Here is a 22,690-nt window from a genome sequence, read left to right on the forward strand (position 1 = left end):
CTTTGGCTGACTTCTCCCCATGCCCTCTCGCCAGCTTTTCCCAACTAGTATTCTACTCTCTACTTTTAGAGACATTTTTTAGTTTCCACATACTGGTGAAATCATGCAGCATTTGTTTTCCTGTACCTGGCTTGTTTCATTTAGCCTAACATCCTCCAGGTTCATTCAGTTGTCACTAATGACAGAATTTTCATCTTTTTTTAAGGCTGAATATTATTCCATTGTGGCTACCTACAGTGTTTTTTAAATTCATCTGTGGGTGGACATTTAGGTGTTCCATGTCTTCAATATTGTGAAAATTGCTCTGATAAACATAGCAGTGCAGATATCTCTTTAACAAAACTGATATCAATACTTACAATATATACCCACTCCAAGGTGGTGTCATTGGATCATATGGTAATTCTATTTGTAGTTTTTTGAGGAAGCTCTATGCTTTTTTGCATATTTATATACAAGTTTACATTCTAACATGATATTTTTGTGGAATTTTACTTGCTCTTCAATTTTCCCCTTCCTTTCTTGGGTAATAAGCCATTTATTCATTTGGAATGCTGAATAATAGATTTTTCTTTAAAATTATCTTGATATTATTTTATTTTTCTATTTCAAAATAAAATTTATTATACGTATTAAAGTTTTTTTTAACATGATGCTATGTGATACATATAGATAGTAAAATACTTAGTGAAGCAAGTTAATGTGCCATCCACTATTTTTTTTCAAGAGCAACTAAAATCCTTATTTAACAAAAATCCCCAACCCAATACAGCTTTATTATGGTAGTATATTTAGAATCCAAATAAGTTACCAAATTAAGCCCAAAATAGGTAACGAATTATGGAGATTTGAATTCAAGTTTTGGATAAGCTTCACATTAGACACTGATTCCTCTTTTAAGCAGTGTATTACAATTATACAAAATAGTGGGATTCCTGTGATATATTTGTACATGCATATAGTATAATTCTAACTCTTTGAGGAAAGAAGAACTAGACAACATATATTAAGTTCTAAAGAAAAATATTCAAAGTTCATATGATCAATAGGCAAAATTCTTGGACTATTTGAAGAAGTTCTAGGTACTTTCTTGCAAAAGAACATGGAAAAAGCCAGAGAATTATTAGATACCCAGAGGCTCTGGAGGCTGACAGGAGGATCTCAAGTTCAAAGCCAGCGTCAACAAAAGCATGGCACTAAGCAAGTTGGTGAGACCCTATCCTGAAATAAAATACAAAATAGGGATGGGGACGTGGCTCAGTATTTGAATGCCCCTGAGTTCCCCTGGTACCAAAAATAAATAAATAAAATAAGAATTTCAACTGAAGTATAAATTAATCTAATTAGTGAGTGCAAATTGGGCAAAAAACATAGCTTGAGAGGGATATGATAAAATACATACTTATTTAGGTTATAGAGGCTCAACATAAGCAAGTTTACTAGATTTCAGATTTGGAGAAATATAAAATTTTTCTTCTAAAGCTGAGTAAAAGTCAAGGCCTGTCCCTGCATGGTAAGCGTGTATACCTTGTTACTCCAAAACATGAATTAGAACAAATGCATGAAGGGGTCTGGAATATGATGGGCACAAACCGGTGATATCAAGTTAAGAATAATTCTAATCTTCCAAAAGGACCTTGTATGACTCTGATTATGGTCTGAACAATTGTGTTGTTCCAAAATGCGTATGTGAGAACCCACCCTCTACGGTGATCGTTTTAAGAGATGGGGCCTTAGGGAGGCTATTAGTGTCCTTATAAGAGGGCATGAGGGAGCTGATTTGCTCCTTCCATGATGTAAGGAAGAAAAATTCATCTCTTACCATATGAGGATACAGCAAGAAGGACAAAGAAGCCCCCACCAAACATTAAATCTGACAGTACCTTGATCTTGGACTTCTCAGCCCCCAGAATTGTGAGAAATACATTTCTGTTGTTTCTCAATCACTAAGTCTAAGCTATTTTATTGTAGCAGCAGACACAGACCTAAGACGACTTCAAAGAGAAAAAAAATGTAATGGGCTTTCCAAGCATTCTATATTACAAAGTTCTTCGCTGTTCTGTTTTATTAAACATAATATGTATAGGAAGCAGAGCGATATAGATGAGAGGGGGCCTGTGACTTCCAATTAACAGGGTAGGACAGGAATGATGCTATGTGATTTCAAAGTAGGTCATTATAAGTTTCTCCCAGTTCTCTCAGGATGTGTGCCTCTCTCAGGGTGTGAAGAAGCCCAGGTCAAAAGAAGAATGTTCCATTTGAGATCCCCAGCTTAGATCTCGGCTCACGGTCAACATCAACTCCTGACATGTGGGTGAACACGACTTTCAGTGATCCCAAACCCCATCCTTCAAGTGTTCCTGCTGGCATTACAGACCCTGTGGAAGGGAGATGGGCCAACCCCATTGTACCCTGACCTACTTTATGAAAAACAAAAACCAAGTCAGATACAAAATCATCGTTGTTATTTTAAGCCACTGAATTTTGAAGTTGTTTGCTATGAAAATTGTAAACCAGACCTAGGATTGGGTTCACCTAGTTGGTGATCTGGAGCAAGACATTTTCCTGGGTATAACTGGAAGAGAAGAAAAATTTCAGCAGACTCATGAGTAAATGAGAGTTAGACAGGAGTGGCAGTAAGTTTATGAAACTCTTTCAATAAATTTGTTTGTTGAAGAGATAAGATATTTATCTATCTCATTTCCTGAATAGAGAATAATTAGTAAGGAATGTAAATCTTGAGAGACCTTTTTTTCCAATAGGAGGATATTGATTATGTTGGAATAAAAGGTGATAGAGAGGTGGAAATGTTGAAGGTGAGTTTGTGTAAGACAGAGAGAGAAAGAGAGAGAACTGAGTAAGAAGGGCCCTGAGAAGGGGGAGAAGTGGGGAGTTCATTGCCAACAAGAAAGACTAACCATAGATAAAGGGAACTCTTCACCAGACAGACCAAATGTTTCCAGTTGCAGATCTACTAGTTAGTCAATGAGTTGAGTATTCATCCCCAGTGGTTCTGTTTTCTCTGTGCAATTCAAAGTAGGCAAATTTGCTGTTAACAAAAATAAAGTTACAGAATACCATAAAAGTGTAAAATATCTGTGGGGGTGGGAAAAGGAACTTGTTAGGAACAGATCAAAAAATTAAAGGCAGTAATGAAGGTTAGCAAGCCTCTATATTTCTGAAGACTCATTTTAGATAATTTTATATCTGAGTGCTTTCCCCTTAGGATCCAGTTCACCAGTGTCCTCTCTTCAAGGTAAACATGCATACACTAATATTTACATACCTGTGCCTTATTTTATTTAATTAAGCTATTAAAATTGTGCTATCATAAAAACTCATAAATGTGTGGTCCTTGAAATTTAAGGTTGCTTCAAATACAACACCATTGCCCCAGTCAATAAACTGTGGCTTAGTGATTAATTTTTGCTTAGCCTTGAACTGATGATGTCTTTGCACAGCTTCAGATCAGATCAAAGTCTTCTGGAAATGTGTACTAAACAGGGTTCTGGAAACCTCCATCACTTGCATTTCACTGGTCCCAGAGAAATTTGTGTGAATCAGGGTGCTCTCTGGTCCTGTTTGCCAATGCAAGATTATGAAACTCCTGTTATCACTGTGCCATCTGATGTTAACAGGAAACCTCAAACTGTGCAGAGGAGATAGATCTATCTTTATCACAGTTCCTAGGCTGCAACTGATTCATGGCTTCTTCTCATAAGTCTGTTTACATGTCACACCAAGCAGCAATGGCTGCAGGCAATAAATAATTCTGCTAGACTGACTCTTTTCCAAAATCCAGTTGTTTTCTTAGTTGTTAATGTGTGGACAATCTTGGGAAAATTATTTCAAAGACTATGTATTTGGGAGAGATTTTTGAGGGCTTTCAAAATCTTCTCTGTGATTATTACAGTGAACATGGACAATGAATGCCATATATTTTTCAGTAAGTAAGGACTTTTATTTATCTAACTCCATAACTTAATGTGACTTTGCAACTATGAACAAATGAAAAACTATAAACAAAAGTGTTCTTTCATGACATTCTATTACATGCTGGCCAAAAATCTGCTTGCCCAGAAACAGACTGCCAGATACAGAATTAGGCACAGAGAGCCTTCATGTGGACACCCTTTATATGGCCCCCACCCTTTGCTGGAAGGGCTCATTGTGAGGAGGAGGAAATCTGCTTCTGAAATCTAGGAGCTTCCTGGCACTACTACAGAGCTTCCCTACTGCTGGAAGCTGGCATGCCAGTGTCAGCTAGGCCATTGAATTCCCCTATTGAACATATTTGCAGAGAATGGCAAAATTAGACAAGGCCACCATGTGACTTTGATGGAGCTAAGCAAAAACCAACCACCTTCTGTAGTAATGTCTTAACATTAAAAAAAAAAAAATCAAAAACATCATCCAAACCACAAAAAAAAAGACCAAATAATAAGAGGAACCACTACCTTTCACTAATTACAACTTTTACTCTGCTCCATTCTTTTCTACTGCCTAGATCATAATGATTAAGTTTCCCAATCATAGAATTATCCTTACTTCCTGGTAGCAGCAGCCAATCCAGAACAAAAGAACTTGAAATCTCCCCAAAATTACTAAACATAACTCCAAATCTTCAAAGTACTTTCTTACAGTCTTCTACTGAGTTTCCTCCAGCGTTTCCCATGGTGCATGGTCTCCTTCATTGAAATTAGTCAGTTAAATCAATTGTGTTCTACTACAAGATGCTCCTAGAGGGCTAATATGACTCAGTGGCAGAGTGCTGGTCTAGCATGTGCAAGGCCCTTTGTTTGATCCCCATTAAAACAGACACACACACACACACAGTGTTCCTAGAGATCTTTGGCTGAAGAAATTTGACAAATCTATGGGGTAAGCTAAGCATTTGGGGGCAAAGGAAAAGATGAATACTCACTAGAAGAGAAAGATATTCTAAAGGACAGAGAGGTGAGTTAGCAGTAATACAAATTCCTCTAAGCACACAAAGGAAGAGTGATATGGAGACAGAGAGATAGAAGGGACAGAGGCAAAAAGCTTTATCAGAAACAATTTATGAAGAGAGAACTCGAGAAAAGCCACAGATCACAATGGGATATTGGAAGCTGGTGCTTGTGGGAACAGGGATAATCACCCATGCTGCCATATATTTATTCAGTCAGTCAATAAGAATTTACTGAGTACCAGCCATGTGCTGCACTCTTGATCCTAGGGATGCAAAGATCCTTCATATGTCTCATAGTTTAATGGTATCAAGTGGCCAGAATGAACCTTAATCAAATAATTACAGAGTTAAGAATTATCAACCTGACTGGTGCTCTGGACACAGGAGTATAATACAGAGAGAAGATAACAGATGACTTTACTGAGTAAGGGGGGCATAATTTAAAATCTGAAGAATGTGTAAGAGCTAACCAGTTACAGGGAAGAATTGAGAGCATCCCAGGCAGAAAGAAGGACATTTGTAAAGATCTTGATGGGAAAGAATATAATAAGTACAAAAGTATGAAGTAGGAAATGGTGGTGAAGATGCTCTGTAGTTGAGAATAGAGAGGTAAGGAGGGCTATGACATATGCATAATATCGTAGGACAGGGGTTGGCAAAGTACAGCCCACGAGTCAAACCTAGCCCATCATATGTGTTTATAGATAAAATTTTATTAGAACAGAGTTATTGGTTATGTTTTATTGCTGTGACCAAAATTCCTAACCAGAATAACTTGGACTAGGAAAAGTTTATTTTGAGCTCACAGTTTCAAGGGTTCGGTTCATGGTCAACCAATTCCATTGCTTTGCACCCAAGGTGATGGCAGAACATCACAGGTGAATGATGTGAAGGAGGAAAGCTGATCACCTCATGGTAACCAGGAAGCAGAAAAATAAAGAAAAAGAAAAGCCAGGGGAACAAGACAATTCCCAAGGGTACGTCCCTAGTGACCCACCTTCTTCAGCCATGTCCCACCTGCCCATAGTTACTATCCAGTAAGCTGTTCAAATTATCAATATATCAAATGGATTAATCCACTGATTATGTTTAGGATTCTTATAATCTAATCATTACATCTTCTGCATTAATGCAGGAACTTTGGGGGGAACATGATGTCCAAACCATAAGAAGAGCCACCTGCTTGCTTGCACCTTGCCTGTGGCTATTTTTGCTAAACAATTGCAAAAAAGACTGTCTGATCCTCAAAACCTAATATTTTTATGGGAAAAAATTGCTGACCTAATTATAGATTATGCTAGGAGTTTTGTCTTTAATGAGTAATAGAATGCCATTAATAGAAAAGATGCCTCTGGCTATGGCATGGTGAACTCATTGAACAGGGTCCAGAGAACCTGTAGGTTATGAAGCACGGAGGCAGTAGATCAGGTGAGAGATGAGGATGTTTTAGGTAGTAATTTTATTGTGGTTATGATCTGTATTTTCCTAATGGTTAGTGATGTTGAGCATATATTTATGTGATTATTAGTCATTGATATATATTCTTTGGAGAAATATCTACTCAAGTATTCTGCCTATTTTTAAATTGCTTCTTTTTTTGGGGGGGGGGGAGTGGGTACCAGGGATTGAACTCAGGGGTATTTGACCACTGAGCCACATCCCCAGCCCTATTTTGTATTTTATTAAGAGACAAGGTCTCACTGAGTTGATTAGCACCTCTCTTTGACTGAGGCTGGCTTTGAACTCATGATCCTCCTGCCTCAGCCATCCGAGCTGCTGGGATTGCAAGCATGTGTCACTGCTCTTGGCAATTGGGTGTATTTTAATGTTGAGTTGTAGGAATTCTTTTCACGTTCTGGATATTAACCCCTTATCAATTACGTGATTTGCAAATATTTTCTCATTCTTCAGGTTACAGTTTCACTCAATAATGTCTTTTGATTCCCAGAAGTTAAACTTGATATAATCCAATCTATTTTGTCTCTTGTACCCTGAACCTTTGACATCATAGGAAAAAAAAATAATTGCCAAATCCAATCTCATAAAGTTTTCCACCTGTGTTTTATTCTATGAATCCTGTAGTTTTGGTTGTTAGACATTGGTCCCTGGGCCATTTAGAATTATTTTTTATGTATGGTCTAAGGTAAAAAGCCAACTGCATTTTTTTTTTGCATGTGGATATCTCATTTTCGTTGGAAAATAGTGATAGAGTTCTTCTTTTCCTATTCACATCCCTTTAATTTCTAATTGCTCTGTTTAGAGTTTCAAGAATTATGTTAAATAGTAGTGGTAAAAGAGGGCATCCCTGTCTTGTTTCATTTTTTAGAGGGAATGCTTTCAAATTTTCTCCATTTAGAATGATATTGGCCTCAGGCATGGCATAGATAGCTTTTACATTGTTGATATATGTTCCTGTTATCCCTAGTTTTTCTAGTGTTTTAAACATGAAGCAGTGCTATATTTTGTCGAACACTTTCTCTACATCTATTGAGATGATCATATGATTTTTATCTTTAAGTCTATTGATGTGATGAATTACATTTAGTTGAACCAACCTTGCAATCCTGGGATGAACCCCACTTCATCGTGGTGCACTATCTTTTTGATATGTTTTTGTGTTCAATTTGCCAGAATTTTATTGAGAATTTTAGCCTCTATATTCATTAGAGATATTGGTCTGAATTTTTTTTTCTTTTATGTGTCTTGGCCTAATTTTGAAATCAGGGTGATATTGGCCTCATAGAATGATTTTTTAAGTGTACCCTCTTTTTCTGTTATATGAAATAATTTGATGAGTATTGGTATTAGTTTTATTAGAAGAACTCAGCTGTGTATATCCATCTAGTCCTGGCCTTTTCTTGGTTGGTAGGCTTCTGATGGCATCTTTTATTTTATTGCTTGAAATTGATCTGTTTAAATTGTGTATATCAGCCTAATTCAGTTTTGGCAAATCATATGACTCTAGAAATTTGTAGATGCCTTCAATATTTTCTATTTTATTGGAGTTTAAAGTTTCAAAATAATTTCTAATTATGTTCTGTATTTCTGTAATGTCTATTGTGATATTTCCTTTTTCATCATGGATGTTAGTAATTTGAGTTTTCTCTCTCCTTCTCTTCATTAGCATGGCTAAGGGTTTATAAATTTTATTTATTTTTTTCAAAGAACCAACTTTTTGTTTTGTCAATTTTTTTTCAATTGTTTCTTTTGTTTCAATTTCATTGATTTCAGCTTTGATTTTAATTATTTCCCATCTTCTACTTCTTTTGGTATTGACTTGTTATTCTTTTTCTAGGACTTTGAGATGTAATGTTAGGTCATTTATTTGTTGATTTTTTTCTTCTTTTATGGAATGAACTCCATGCAATGACCTTTTCTCTGAGTAATGCCTTCATAGTGTCCCAGAGATTTCGAAATGTTGTATCAGTGTTCTCATTTGCCTCTAAGAATGTTTTAATCTCCCCTTTGATGTCTTTTGCAACCTATTGTTTATTCAATAGCATATTATTTAGTCTCCAGGTGTTGGAGTAGCTTCTATTTTTTATTTTATTATTGATTTCTAATTTCATTCCATTATGATCAGATAGAATGCAGGGTAGTATCCCTATTTTTTTAATATATGCTAAGAGTTTCTTTGTGGCATAATATATGGTCTATTTAGAGAAGGATCCATGTGCTGCTGAAAAGAAAGTACATTTACACATCAATGGATGAAATAGTCTATATATGTCTGTTAAGTATAAGTTATTGATTATATTATTGAGTTCTATTATAGTTTCTTCATTTAGCTTTTGTTTGGAAGATCTATCCAGTGGTGAAAGAGGTGTGTTAAAGTCACCCAGAATTATTGTCTTATGGTCTATTTGACTCTTGAACTTGAAAAGAGTTTGTTTGATAAATGTAGATGCTCCATTGTGTGGGGGATATATATTTATAATTGCTATGTCTTGTTGATGTATGGTTCCCTTAAGCAGTATGAAATGTCTTTCTTTATCCCTTTTGATTAACTTTGGCTTGAAGTCTACTTTAATTGATATGAGGATGGAAATTCCTGCTTGCTTCCTCAGTCCATGTGAGTGGTATGTTTTTTCCCAACCTTTCACCTTTAGTCTGTGGATGTCTTTTCCTATGAGATGAGTCTCTTGGAAGCAGCATATTGTTGGGTCTTTTTATTTTTAATCCAATCTGCCAGTCTATGTCTTTTGATTAGTGAGTTTAAGCCATTAACATTCAGGGTTATTATTGAGACATGATTTGTTTTCCCAGTCACTTTTGTTTATGTTTTGATATTAACTTGACTTGGTTTCTCCTTTGATTGTTTTTTCTTTAGTGTAATACCTCCCTCTGCTGATTTTCATTTCCTCCTCATGGAATATTTTGCCGAGGATGTTCAGAAATGCAGGCTTTCTAGTTGTAAGTTCTTTTAACTTTTGTTCATCATGGAAGGTTTTTATTTTGTCATCAAATCTAAAGCTTAATTTTGCTGGATAAAACATTCTTGGTTGGCATCCAGTTTATTTCAGAATTTGGTGTATGTTTTTCCAGAGTCTTCTAGCTTTCAGGGTTGGGGTTGAAAAATCTTCAAATATCCTAATTGTTTTCTCCTCTATATATGTAATCTGATTACTTTATCTTGTGGTTTTTAAAATACTCTCCTTATTCTGTATGCTAGGCATTTTCATTATAATGTGCCTTGGTGTAGAACTTTTGTGATTTTGTACATTTGGTGCCCTGTAAACCACTTGTATTTGATTTTCCAATTTATTCTCCAGGTTTGGAAAATTTTCTGATATTATTTCTTTGAATAGAATGTTCATTCCTTTGGTTTGGAACTCTATGCTTTCCTCTATCCCAATAATTCTTAAATTTGGTCTTTTTATGTTATCTCACAATTCTTGACTATTCTGCTCATGGTTTCTTGCCATCTTCACTGTGTGGTTAACACTCTTTTCAATTCAAGATTATATATTTTGTCTTCATTGAGGTTCCTTTTTTCCATTTGATCTAATCTGTTGGTGGTGCTTTCTATTGAGCTTTTAATTTGGTTTATTGTTTCTTTCATTTCAAGGATTTATGTTCATTTGTTTGTTTATTTGTTTTCCTAGAACCTCTATCTCCTACTGAAGTAATCTTTGGCTTCCTGTATTTGCTTATGTAGCTCTTTATCAAAATGATGTTTTGCTGCCTGTATTTGCTCTCTTTTATCATCCTTTTATTCACAGAAATTTAGTTATGTACATCCTGAACTCCTTCTCTGTCATTTCTTCTGCTGTGCTGGCCATGGATTCTAACAATGTAGCATCTTGGTTTCTTTGGGGCACTTTCTTCCCTTGTTTTTTCATGTTGTTTTGTGTCTTCCCTTCTAGCACTGTGGATCCAAGGCATTACCGTTTTTACCCTATAGGCTTATAGTGTCCCTGCAAGATTCCAATGCCTCTCATTTGAGGGGGAGAACAATAGTAACAGGTCCCAATACAAACAGTATACAATCTTAAACCAAATAGCTACTATTAAGACGTTAACAGTTCTGTCACAATATACAGAAATGGTGAGTTCAAGTATTATCTACCATATAAACAGTAGGTTTGCAAAAGGGTCTACAGTTTCTGATGGTGGATAAAGAACAGGTGGTGAGGTGTAGGATGAGATGTTAAAGGGGTAGGAAGTGAGGATATAGAGTTTTTAGATTTTAGAAAGCATGAAAGAGGGATCTAAAAAAGTTGGTTAGTAGCAGGAAGAGAGAGAGAAAGTGATTTTGTGGAGACAAGTAAGTGGGAAGACATTAGAGAGCAATAAACAAACAAACATAAATATTAAGAAAAATAAAAAAATGTAAAATAAGAGATAAAAGAATAAACAACACAACTATAATATACTATTCAGACATCCCAGTCCTCAGAAGCCTAATTCATGAAAAGTACTTGGTTTCACAAATGTTGGGGATCTGAGGGTGAAAGAAAAGACAGAGAGAAAAGAAAAATATCAAAGGAAGATATAAGGGTTGTTTTTGTTGGAGATCAGTATCCTTCCTGCTTCCCTTCTCATCCAGCTGGTGGGTTGGTCTGTTGTTTTCTGGTATCTTCACTCTTCAGATGGGGACGGTTATTAGGGTGGGAGGGTTGGTCTTGGAGGCGGAGCTCCTTGAGGTGGGGTATAGCACTTGGTCTTGATGGGAGACTGCACCCTAAGGATCTCCTTTGGGGCCCCACTCGTGCGATGTGAGCACCTGGTCTTATCTCCTTATATTGCCTGTAACCCTCACAATTCCCGGTATCTATTTAGTCTCTAAACTATATCTCACTCACCCCCTTTCTTTCTACTTCCTAATCCCGAACATTTCTCTCTGGAGTTCTTGCGGGCTATGCTCTGGGGGCTGCGCACCTGTCAGAGCGAGCTGTTTTGTATTGGGCAGCTCAGGATTATATTTTGGGAGCTATGAACTGGCCATGTAGCCACAGGCACTGTGCCCAGTTAGTGGTTGCTAGGGAGAGGCTGGAGTTGGGGACTATAGGTACCTTGATACTGCTTCTAAGCCCCAGCCCATGTTCCAAGCTGTGGGTTGCCCCAACTAAAGATAGCAATGAAGGTGTCCCAAGAGGGAGGCAACTGCTTTCAGCCATGGGATGTCGGGTCAGGTGGGGCCGGGCATGGCACTGGATGGCATGTTCTGAGATACAGCTATGTGGTTTGCAGTGTTGGGGCTGGCAGCTGTCTCCAGATTCTGTGTGGCGTCTCCAGGTGCAGGCTACCTGTATAGGGGACTATGGCAGTTGTTACAGTGTCCCAAGATTGAGGCGACTGGGGAAGCCTCATGTTGGTAGATGGGAGTCCACGTGGGAATAGAGGCCCGAGTTCCTGAGTGGGTACTGATGCCGGTGGTGGTCCTGTTCAGGCTCCTGGAAGTCTGTGCAGGTGAGAGGCCAGGAATCCTTGCTGACGCTGAGGCCTGGAGACCTGCGCAGCACAGCAGCTATGATTCCTGCTCAGGACCAGCTGTCAGGGGTCCTCTAATCACTCGCAGAGCAACAGTATTCCCACTACCTGAATTCCAGGTCACAGAGCAATACGGAATGCAGCCTCCCTCTAGCCCACCATCTTGGATCCCGAATTTTTGCCCTTTATTGTTAATGCAGTGGATTGCACAGATTATTTTCTGCGTGTTGAATCATCCTTGCATTCCAGGGATAAATCCTAATTAATCATAGTACATAAACCTTTAAATACATTACAGAATTTAGTTTGCTAGTATTTTGCTGAGGACTTTTTTTGCATCAATATATAAAGGAGATATTGTTCTATAGTTTTATTTTAGTATTTTTGTCTCATTTTTGTATTGATTATGATAATTCTGCCCTTACAAATTGATTGGTTTGGGAAGTGTGTTCTTATTCTTAGTTTTTGGAAGATTATGAGAAGAATTGATATTACTACCTCTTTAAGTGTTTTGTAGAATTAATCAATGAAGTCATCTTACCCTGGGATCTTCCCATCGGGTTACATATTTTTTTTTTTTTTTTTTTGCCATACAAATCACATTTGTCACTTTGCTGTACTTTTATGACTTAGAGAAGCCATGACCTTTGTTCTTGAAATTCTTTAATTCTTTGTTGTCCAGTTTTTTGTGCAACATGTTCAGGCCATTGACTCCTAACCAGCTAGGCTCTCCTGGATCTACCTTAACTACTGGTTCACATCCACACTCCAAATTCCTGGGCTTCTTTTGAGCTGCTATGCCCATGCCCACAACCTTGAAGTTAAGAATAGGGAGTTTGTGGTAGAGATGGCAAAAAGTGGTTGGTTTGCTGTATCCTCAAGAGGCAAAATAATAGTGTTCCATGATAATTTGAATATGCAAAATAATAGAAAAGAAGTAAGGGAAAATTTCTGGTTTCTACTTTGGACTACCAGAGAGAATGTATGTCATTCACCAAAGCAAGGAATGCTAGATGGAGGGCCAGTGTTTTGTTTATTTACTTTTACCCAAGGGAAAAGATGATGAGTGAAGTTTGGGTGTGCTAATTTCAAAGCTACTTTGAAAAGCCCAAGAGAATGGGTTATTATGTCTTTTATGCATATCAGACATTTGGATATACAGTTCTACAGCTTAAAATAGAATTATAAGTACATATAAATCTGCTTCCATGGGTTGTAAACAATAGAACCAACCCAAGGTGATACATGAAGATCCAAGTCCAGATCAGAATTATTCTGAAAGTATTGGATAAGAGTATCTTACAGTACCTTGTCCCACTGGGATATAATTTCATCAACTAACTGTTAGGTAACTAAAGAATGAAATGTATTTCCTACAGGCAGTTACCAAGTGGACACCAAAGAGCAGGACAAGAAAAATACGTTCCATTTGAGAACAGACTATTCTAAGAAAGAAATGGTCAAGCTTCAGGACCATTCATGGATAAGAATTTCAACAGCAATCATCTCACCCACTCCAGGCCTGGCACAGTGGGCTTCAGGTTCTCATCAAACTCATCAATCAGATAAAGTGCTTATTCATCTAAGGGAGAAAATTCCACATAGAAAGGGGACAGGAAGTGTTTTTCTAATGTGGTTCTCTATTGGGGAATGGAGACTGAAGTACCATACATTTCCTTTATGGCATGGTGAGATGTTGAGGTGAGGTGGGGTGGGATGGGTAAAGGTTACTCTTTAATAAAAAGACAACAAAATCATAAGCAGATATTTGGGTAAATTTTTTTGTTATATCCTAATTTTTGAAAGGAGAAAGTAAGGGGCTAAATTTAAATACAAGGAAAATAGCTATGCAATTAAATTTTAATAAGCAAAGTTTGCAGGGAGGGATATATTCTAATAAGTGAACTTAGAAGTAACTTCCCAATGCTTGGCCATTCTTGTTTTCTAAGTTGGTGCAAGTAAAACTTTCTGAGCCTGAGCTTTTTGACCAATAATAAATATTTGGATGCTTTAATCTTGTTCTGACATTCACTGAAGTAAATAGATTTTATGTAATTAATTTACTCAGAAATATGGCATAAGACTATTTTTTATCACTCCTGCAAAACAAGTCCATTCTTTGCTAGTCATTGTGCAGCATGAAGTTATTCTTAGGGATCAGTTTTGAACTCTTATTATTATGCTGTTTAATCACCTATTGACCTATATTTCCAGTGGAAAAAGTAATGGATTTCTTTGTTATAAAGTTCACTGGCCTTTTGTAAAAGTAACCTTTTCCTCCCATTAGTAATACTAATATGGGTTCTCATTTATTTATAGCTTTAGAGAGCTTCATACATGCATTTATATAAATATGTGTATTTATAAATATATATATATATCCATGAGGTTTTTTTAACATGAATTAAACTTATACTATATAGTATCATTATTGTTATCATTTCTTTATTATTATTATTATTATTTAACTTTTTTTCTTCACTCAGTGCAAAGCCTTCTTATGGCTGCAGAAAAATCAACTTGATTAACAACTGTGAAGTAACAGTACTGTTCTTGGATTTATGATGTTTTGCAGTAATTAGAACCCAGTGCAACATTTATATAATAATTCTTAGCACAGTGTTTGCCAACTTATGAAAAATGATTTTAGCTCTATTAAGATCATAAGAGAAAATGGAGCTTCATATAAAGAGCACTGGAATAGAGTGCAACCACAGATTTGTACACTGGGAGATTATGGTTTCGATTATTTCTACTATCCTAACTTTAAAATCGTGTACATGTATAGTACCGGAACTCCTGCTTTTTGTTTAAAACGCATCCTATTTGGCAAATAGTGAATACCCATCTACACTCAGCTCTATGGGAAAACTGAAGGACAAAAATAAATGTTATTTCCTGCATGTGTCAGAATTTTATTGTAGGTTCATTATGATTTTCAACAAGAAATATTTTCCAGAAAGTACTGACAGCATTTTAGAGATCCATTTCATTAAAAATAGGGAGTTAAGAATCTAGGTAGAAATTAATTGTGGGAAACACATATAGAAGAAAAAATAACAAACATGGAAAAATTCATGAGGACAAGTATGAGTGAGAATAAAATATCCAAGTGGCTATAATTGATAATTAAACTATGGAGTCATTCTGATTCCTGGCAAAGAACTGCTGTGCCCCCTCGTGGTTAGTGTGGAAAATGGACATCCTGATAAAATATTTCAGCCTAGACAGAAAATGATATACAACCTATTTGGGTTACCATGACACACTGCTTTCAAGGGGGGAAATAAAAGTCACCCACGCACGACTCAAGTGAATGTTCTCTCTATGGTACAGTCATCAAGAGAAAAGGGCAGATGGTATTAGCATGTGGTAGGCACAGCCCAGAAAGTTGCCTATCGTCAACTCTTTCCACTGGTTAGTCAACACATATTTAACGAAAACAAGTTTGTTTACAACCATTTTGTAAGACTGAATAGAATTCAAATTGATTTAAGATATTCTTCTCTTAAAATTGTGTCATTCAATTGGGAAGGTAAAATATAACCACAGTTATAAGATTGTATATTCTGTGTCATACTGGATGACCTACAGAGGGGAGATTGTTATGATTAGGAAAGAATTACCACAGGTAAGGGACTTTTGTACTAGACCATGTTAGCATGTTAGCTAAAGTGCAAGGCATTTTCCCTGAAAAAGGAAGGGTGGGTCAGTTAGGTGTGGAATCAATAAAGTAGAAAAGCATAAAGAACTGGAAGTTAAACAATACTGCTAGAGTTTTGTATTATAGTCCTAAGGCAAGAAAGAGCACTTGAAGCCAGATTTAGCAACCTTGAGCTAAGTGCTTTAGCATTTATCCCATTTATCTTATAGATGAATAATTGTTCAATGTGTTGAATAGAGAACTAACATATGGTGAATAGTTCAGGAAGCTTGATCTGGAAACTGCATGCAAGGCATTTCCTTAAGTGCATGTAAATTCAAATGTTAAAAGAGATATAATTATGTAAAACAAATTTGTATCTCCCTAATCCATTATTCACTATTGTCTTACTCTGTTTTTTTCTTGTAATATATTATTGCTTGATATTACATTATTTGGATAGAGACTCTGATAATTTTGCTTACTGTTGTTTCCCTATCTCTTAAGATATTTAATAAATGTTTGTTAATATTATAAAATAATCTACATTGAAGGACAAAAGACATGAGGCAAGAATGACTTTATGTTCATCTGTTAACATGATAAATCTTGACCTGGGGTAGAGGAAGGAGAGCAATGAAAGAGACACTTGATATTTTGAAAAATGAAAAAACACTAAACTTGATAAGTCACTGAATATTTCTAATGAGGGGAAAGAGCAATGTAAAATTGCTGAGGCTTCAAGAGTATGTGCCTGGAGAATGGTGGTAGAATTTAAAAAACAATGGGCAGTGGCTAGATGACAGATTCCTCTCTTGACATAAGGATTCCGAGTTGAGGGACATTTAGAGACATGTGAGTAGAATTCAGGAGGCAGGTTAGAGCTGAATATCTTGTATCACAGTAGAGATGATAGCTACTAAAGTCCTGAGCTTAGATAAGATCTCAGTGGGCTAGCCTCTTGAGGAAGAGGACAAGGAACTAAACCTTTAGTTGTTTAAGCCATTTTCAAAACCAATTTTTAAAAATATCTATTCCTTTTCCCCAGGTTATTTATTTGATATTGTACTGTTCATGTTCTCCAGAAATTCTGGATATTAACCTCTTGTCCAATGTGTACTTTGCAAATATTTTCTCCCCGTCTGCATCTTTACTCTGTTGATTGTTTCCATTGCTGAGCAGTTTTTAAAAAAAATTTTGATGTCATCTCATTTGTCTATTTTTTCTCTTTATTTTATTTGTTCTAATTAGTTATACATGACACCAGAATGCATTTTGATTCATTGAACACAAATAGAGCGCAACTTTTCATTTCTCTAGTTGCACCTGAGGTAGAGTCACACCATTCATGCAATTATACATGTACCTAGGATAATGATGACCTTCTCATTTCACCATCTTTCACACCCCCCATGCTCCCACCCCTTCCCTCACTCCCCTTTGTCCAATCCAAAGTTCCTCCATTCACCCTCTGCACCTCCATTTTGGATAAGCATCCACAATTCAGAGAAAACATTTGCCCTTTGTTTTTTTGGGATTGGCTTACTTCACTTTGTATGATATTTTCCAACTCCATCCATTTACCTGCAAATGCCATAATTTTATTGTCTTTTAATGCTGAGTAATATTCCATTGTGTATATATACCACAGTTTCTTTATCCAGTTATCTATTGAAGGACATTTACATTGGTTCCACAGTTTAGCTATTGTGAATTGTGTTGCTATAAACATTGATGTGGCTCAGTCACTGTAGTAAGCTTATTTTAAGTCCTTTGCATATAGACTGAGGAGTGGGAAAGCTGGGTCAAATGGTGGTTGCATTTCAAGTTTTCTGAGGAATGTCCATACTGTTTTCCATAAAGTTGCACCAAATTGCATTCCCACAAGCAATGTGGGAATGAGTGTACCTTTTCCCCCACATCCTCACCAACATTTACTGTTGTAAATATTCTTCATAATTGTCATTCTGACTGGGGTGAGATGAAATCTTAAAGTAGTTTTGATTTGCATTTCTCTAATTGCTAGAGATGTTGAAGACTTTTTCATATATTTGTTGATTGGTTGTATATCCTCTTCTGAGAAGTGTCTGTTCACTTCCTTAGCCCATTTATTGATTGGGTTAAAAAAGAAATTAAAGGTACATGAATAGGAAAAGAAGAACTCAAACTATCACTATTTGCCTATGGCATGATTCTATATTTAGAGGATCCCCAAAATTCCACCATAACACTTCTAGAATTAATAAATGAATTCATCAAAGTATCAGGATAGGAAATCAATACCCATAAATCAAATGCATTTCTATACATCAGTGATGAATCCTCTGAAAAAGAAATTAGGAAAACTACCCCATTCACAATAGGCTCATAAAAATAATATACTTAGTAATCAATTTAACAAAACAGGTGAAAGACCTCTACAATGAAACTATAGAAAAATAAAGAAAGAAACTGAAGAAGACCTTAGAAGATGGAAAGATCTGCCATGTTCTTGGAAAAAAGAGTTAATATTGTCCAAATGGCCATATTACCAAAAGCGCTATATAGATTTAATGCACTTCCAATTAAAATCCCAATGACATTCCTCATAGGAATACAAAAAGCAGTCTTGAATTTATTTGGAACAATAAGAGGGCCAGGTAGCCAAAGAAATTCTTAGCAAGGAGAGTAAAGCAGGAGGTATCATGATACTGGATTCTAAATTATACTACAGAGCTATAGTAACAAATATTGCATGGTATTGGCACCAAAATAGACATGTAGACCAATAGTACAAAATAGAAGACACAGAAATAAACTCACCTAAATAAAATTATCTCATACTAGACAAAGATGCCAAAAACATATACACTGTAGAAAAGATAGCCTCTTCAACAAATGGTGCTGGGAAAACTGGAAACCCATATTTTTCTCTTTTGTCTGTGCTTTTGAGATTTTATATAAAATGTCATTAGCCAGATGAATGTCATATTGTATTTCCACATGTTTTCTTTTAATAGTTTTATAGTTTCAGGTCTTAAATTTAAGTCTTTAATCCATTTTGAGTTATTTTTACGTGTATGGTAAGAGATATGGATCTAGTTTCATTCTATGCATTTTGATATCTGATTTTCCCCAGCACCATTTATTAAAGAGACTCTTCTTTTTTCATTGTGTTTTTGAAGATTTTGTCAAAACTCAGTTGGCTGGAAATGTCTGGGTTTAGTTTTGGGCTCTCTATTATACTCCATTGTTTTGTGTCTGCCCTTGTACCAATATCATATGGGTTTATTCATGATAGATTTATGCTATATTTCAAAGTCAGGAAATTATTCCTCCAGTTGTATATATTTTGTTCAAGGTAAATTTGGCTATTTGAGGTCTTTTACGTTTTCATATATATATATTTTAGAACTTTTTTTTATTTCTGTGGAGAATGACACTGGAAATTTGATGGGGGGATTGCAGTGAATCTGCAGATCATTTTGGGTAGACATTGGTCAGCTTTCCCTTACTGTGAAAAAATACCTACGATAATCAACTTAAAAGGAGGAAAGATTTATTTTTGCTCATGGTTCCAAGGAATAAGTCTGTGATTAGCCTAACATTTTTTCCCTATGAAGAGGAAGTGCATCATGGCAGTGGGAGCATATGGCAGAGGGGCTGCTTACCTCATGTCAGCCAGAAAGCAAAGACATAGAGTAACCAGGGTCACAATAACCCTTCAAGGGCATGGCACCAGGACTTCAATTCTGCCCACTAGGCCTGACTTCCTACAATCTTCACCACACGTAATTGTGCCATAGGTTGGTGACCAAGCCTTTAACATGAATCTTTGAGGGACATTTAAGATCCAAACCACAGCAGAAAGATGGATATTTTAGTGATATTATTTCAATCTACAAATATGGGGTATCTTTTTATTTATTTGTATCCTCTTCAATTTCCTTAGTTATTTCCCCCCCAAATCAACAGATATCAAAAACATTGTACAGATGTTCAACATTACTAACCATTGGAGAGATCAAATCAAAATGATCATGCAAAATACACATTCCAGTTAGCAACACAATTATCAAAAAGACAAAGAATAACAGATGCCAGTGAAAATGCAAAGAGGAGCTCTTATACACTGTTGTGAAGACCAATTAGTAAGTTATAGAAAATAGTGTAAAGTTTCTTCAAAAAAATTAAAAAATAAACCGCAACATGATTTCACAATTCCACTCCTGGGTATATATTTAAAGGAAATTGAATCAGTATGTCAAAGAGATATCTGCACTACTGTATTTATTGCAGCTCTATTCACAATAACCAAGAGATAGAATGTACCCAAGTGTCCATCAAACGATGAATGAATAAAGAAAACATGGTACATATACTCAATAGATTACTATGAAGCCTTGAAAGAAGGAAATACTGTCATTTGTAGCAACATGAATGAGTTGGAGGACATTATGTTCAGTGAAATAAGCCAGATACAGAAAGAGAAATTCTGAATGACTTCACTCATGTGGAGTCCAGAATAGCTGAGCACAGAAGACTGGTTAATAGAGAGAGGGGAGAGCAGAGAGGCATGCAGAGGTTCTTTAATGGGGACAGTGTTACTGTTGGTGAGGAGAAATAAGTACTGGTGTTCTATTGCACACTAGGGTGACTATAGCTAACAATAATGCATTGTGTATTTTAAATACCTAGATGAGAGAGTTTCGAATGTTTTTATGACAAAGAAACATTAAATGTTTAAGGTGATAGATATGGTAATTACCCTGACTTTATCATTTCATAATGCATTTATGTATGGAAGCATCACATTGTGCCACATAAACATGTATAACTACATGTCAAAAATATTAACATGAACTAAGGAAAAAACTGACCTTGGGTACTGTAATCCAGTCATAATTTTTTATTCATCCCACACATATTTTGTATTTTGAGTAATATACATGATGTGAGAATTATGGAGAATGCACAATCTAGTAGAAAGAAAGAACAAAAGGAAAATATTTACCCATATGAGTCATCCAAATGAATAAGCCATTCAACCTTCAGTCACATGTAAACCTCAAGTTGCCAGATGTTACAATCTTTAAAGACAAGCTGAGTTTTTAATGTGAGAATTGCTAGTACCTAAATATAGGGCATTGATTAAAATGTTTGGGCCAAATTAACCATGTTTGCTTGCCAGATTTAATTTGAAGTCTGTCCTATTATAATCTCAATCAAGGATAAATTTTGTATGCTTCTTATAGCTTACATTGTACAATCTCAGGGAGAATGCTTTTAGTCATGAGGATCTGATAGAACAATTTGTTAGAAGGAGTGTCTCAGAAAAGTTATTGTATACTGGTAGAATACTCTTGTTAGTAAGATTTATCTATTTATTTATCAAATAATTGTGTAGGAATTCCATATATAATGAGGTGTAACTAGAAATCAACATTTTAAAGGGAACTTTTATTAAGTAGGAAAGGATGCAAGATTCTTACCAATTGAAGGAAAATCTTAAATAGTTAAATAAGTAACTGGTATACTGGCTGAATCTCCTTTAATATCAATGAGAAAATAAGTAGTAGAGGAGACAATTTTTAGTGAAGCATTTATCTGTTTGTATTACTTGGGGAAGGGGAGTAGACATGGTTCTAGAAATATCTACTACAGGCATAGAAAAAAAGTAAATGAATGAAGAATACAATATGGAACATTTTTATCTGTAGGAAATAATAGTGAAAAACTAAATTAAATCTAAGACTGATTAAACCGATGGCTTTCAAGATTTCTTGATTATGTCACAATAAACTATTTTCCTTTTCCATACTGTATACACAAGGAAATTCACATTTATGTATGCACAAATACACACACTGATGAAAGACAAAATTACAATTCTAGTCTTGTAGGTCTTAATTGGCTATATTTGTGAATCTAGAATCAGAAGCAGTCTGAACCAGAAATTGTTCAGAATGCTGCACTCCATCAAACAGGCATCTTATATTTATAGTCAACACAAAGAAAGTGACACACAGAAAATAAAAGTGAGGTACAGAGAAAGCCCTATTGGTTACAGCTCTTACCTTATTTGAACACAACATGCACAGGTAGCCACTTACGACTGGCTGAGACCCAACTACTTGCTACAGAAGTAGGATGGAGTCTGCACATCAGATTACTTTTGCTACATATAGAGAAACCTTCAGGTCCAACGTAAAACAGGTACAGAGGCATCGGTAGATCAACCTAATTAGATATACAATAAAACTAAAATTTCATATTAATATTACATTGACTATGATATCTTGAAATATTTTCCAACCCTGTTTTATTTCATTTTTAAAAAGCACTGATTATGACTTGCTAATGAGCTAAACCCACATCTTTGAAAACAGTGGGCTGAATAAAATAACCACGTGGTCACTTGCTCCTTACTTTCTCTCATGGGCTTAGGTTTTCCAGGACTTGGTTCTAAAAGTGTATGATGATATCTGAGATATGTATATTTCTTATGTTACTTAGTTAAAAAAATTGAATCATTTCATCATATATTTGTTTTCAATTTGACACTACTTTGTATTTATGAAACTATGTTTATTTTCAGAACTTCTTAACTTTACCCATCAAAATCAAGGAATCATAATCTTGAAAAAGAATAAACAAACTGAAAATTTATAGTAAAGTAGACTCCATATAAATTTATATTACTATTTATATAACTTATCTTTGCATTTAAGCAGGATACTCACGACCAAAACAGCAATAATAGAAGCATGCGGTAATAGTGATTTTTAGAAAAATTAATCCAATGTATATAGACTTTTGAAAATATATAGGCTACTTTTTAGAGGTTTTATTATTAATGTTCATTCATGCTATCAATTTTTTCAAAATACTCTTTAAAATAATTAGGAGAACAGTTTATTATATAGAAGTTACCATCTATGTGCAAAGCTTTTGGGAATTGAATTTCTGGAATGTAGGGGAGTTTAATTATAAAGTTTGTATTATATTCTTTAGACAATTGCTTCTGTGAATTGAAATATTATAGAATAAAGCTGGACACAGTGGCACGTGCCTATAATTCCAGCAGCTTGGAAGGCTGAGGCAGGAGGATTGTAAGTTTAGAGCCAGTCTCAGCAACTTAGCAAGGCCCTAAGCAGCTTGGCAAGACCCTGTCTCAAAATAAA

At 35.6% G+C, this 22,690-nt stretch overlaps 1 long non-coding RNA gene across 1 annotated transcript; it reads left to right on the forward strand.

The window, feature by feature from the left end:
• The first annotated feature begins 7,277 nt into the window (after window positions 1-7,277).
• On the forward strand, window positions 7,278-20,924 carry LOC125617907. Its single transcript, XR_007349045.1, has 3 exons — window positions 7,278-7,495; window positions 9,363-9,364; window positions 20,914-20,924. It is a non-coding gene; the product is annotated as an uncharacterized LOC125617907 (long non-coding RNA).
• Window positions 20,925-22,690: the final 1,766 nt, after the last annotated feature.

This window comes from Marmota marmota, unplaced genomic scaffold (genome assembly GCF_001458135.2).
Source record: "Marmota marmota marmota unplaced genomic scaffold, marMar, whole genome shotgun sequence".
NCBI classification, from domain to species: Eukaryota; Metazoa; Chordata; class Mammalia; order Rodentia; family Sciuridae; genus Marmota; species Marmota marmota.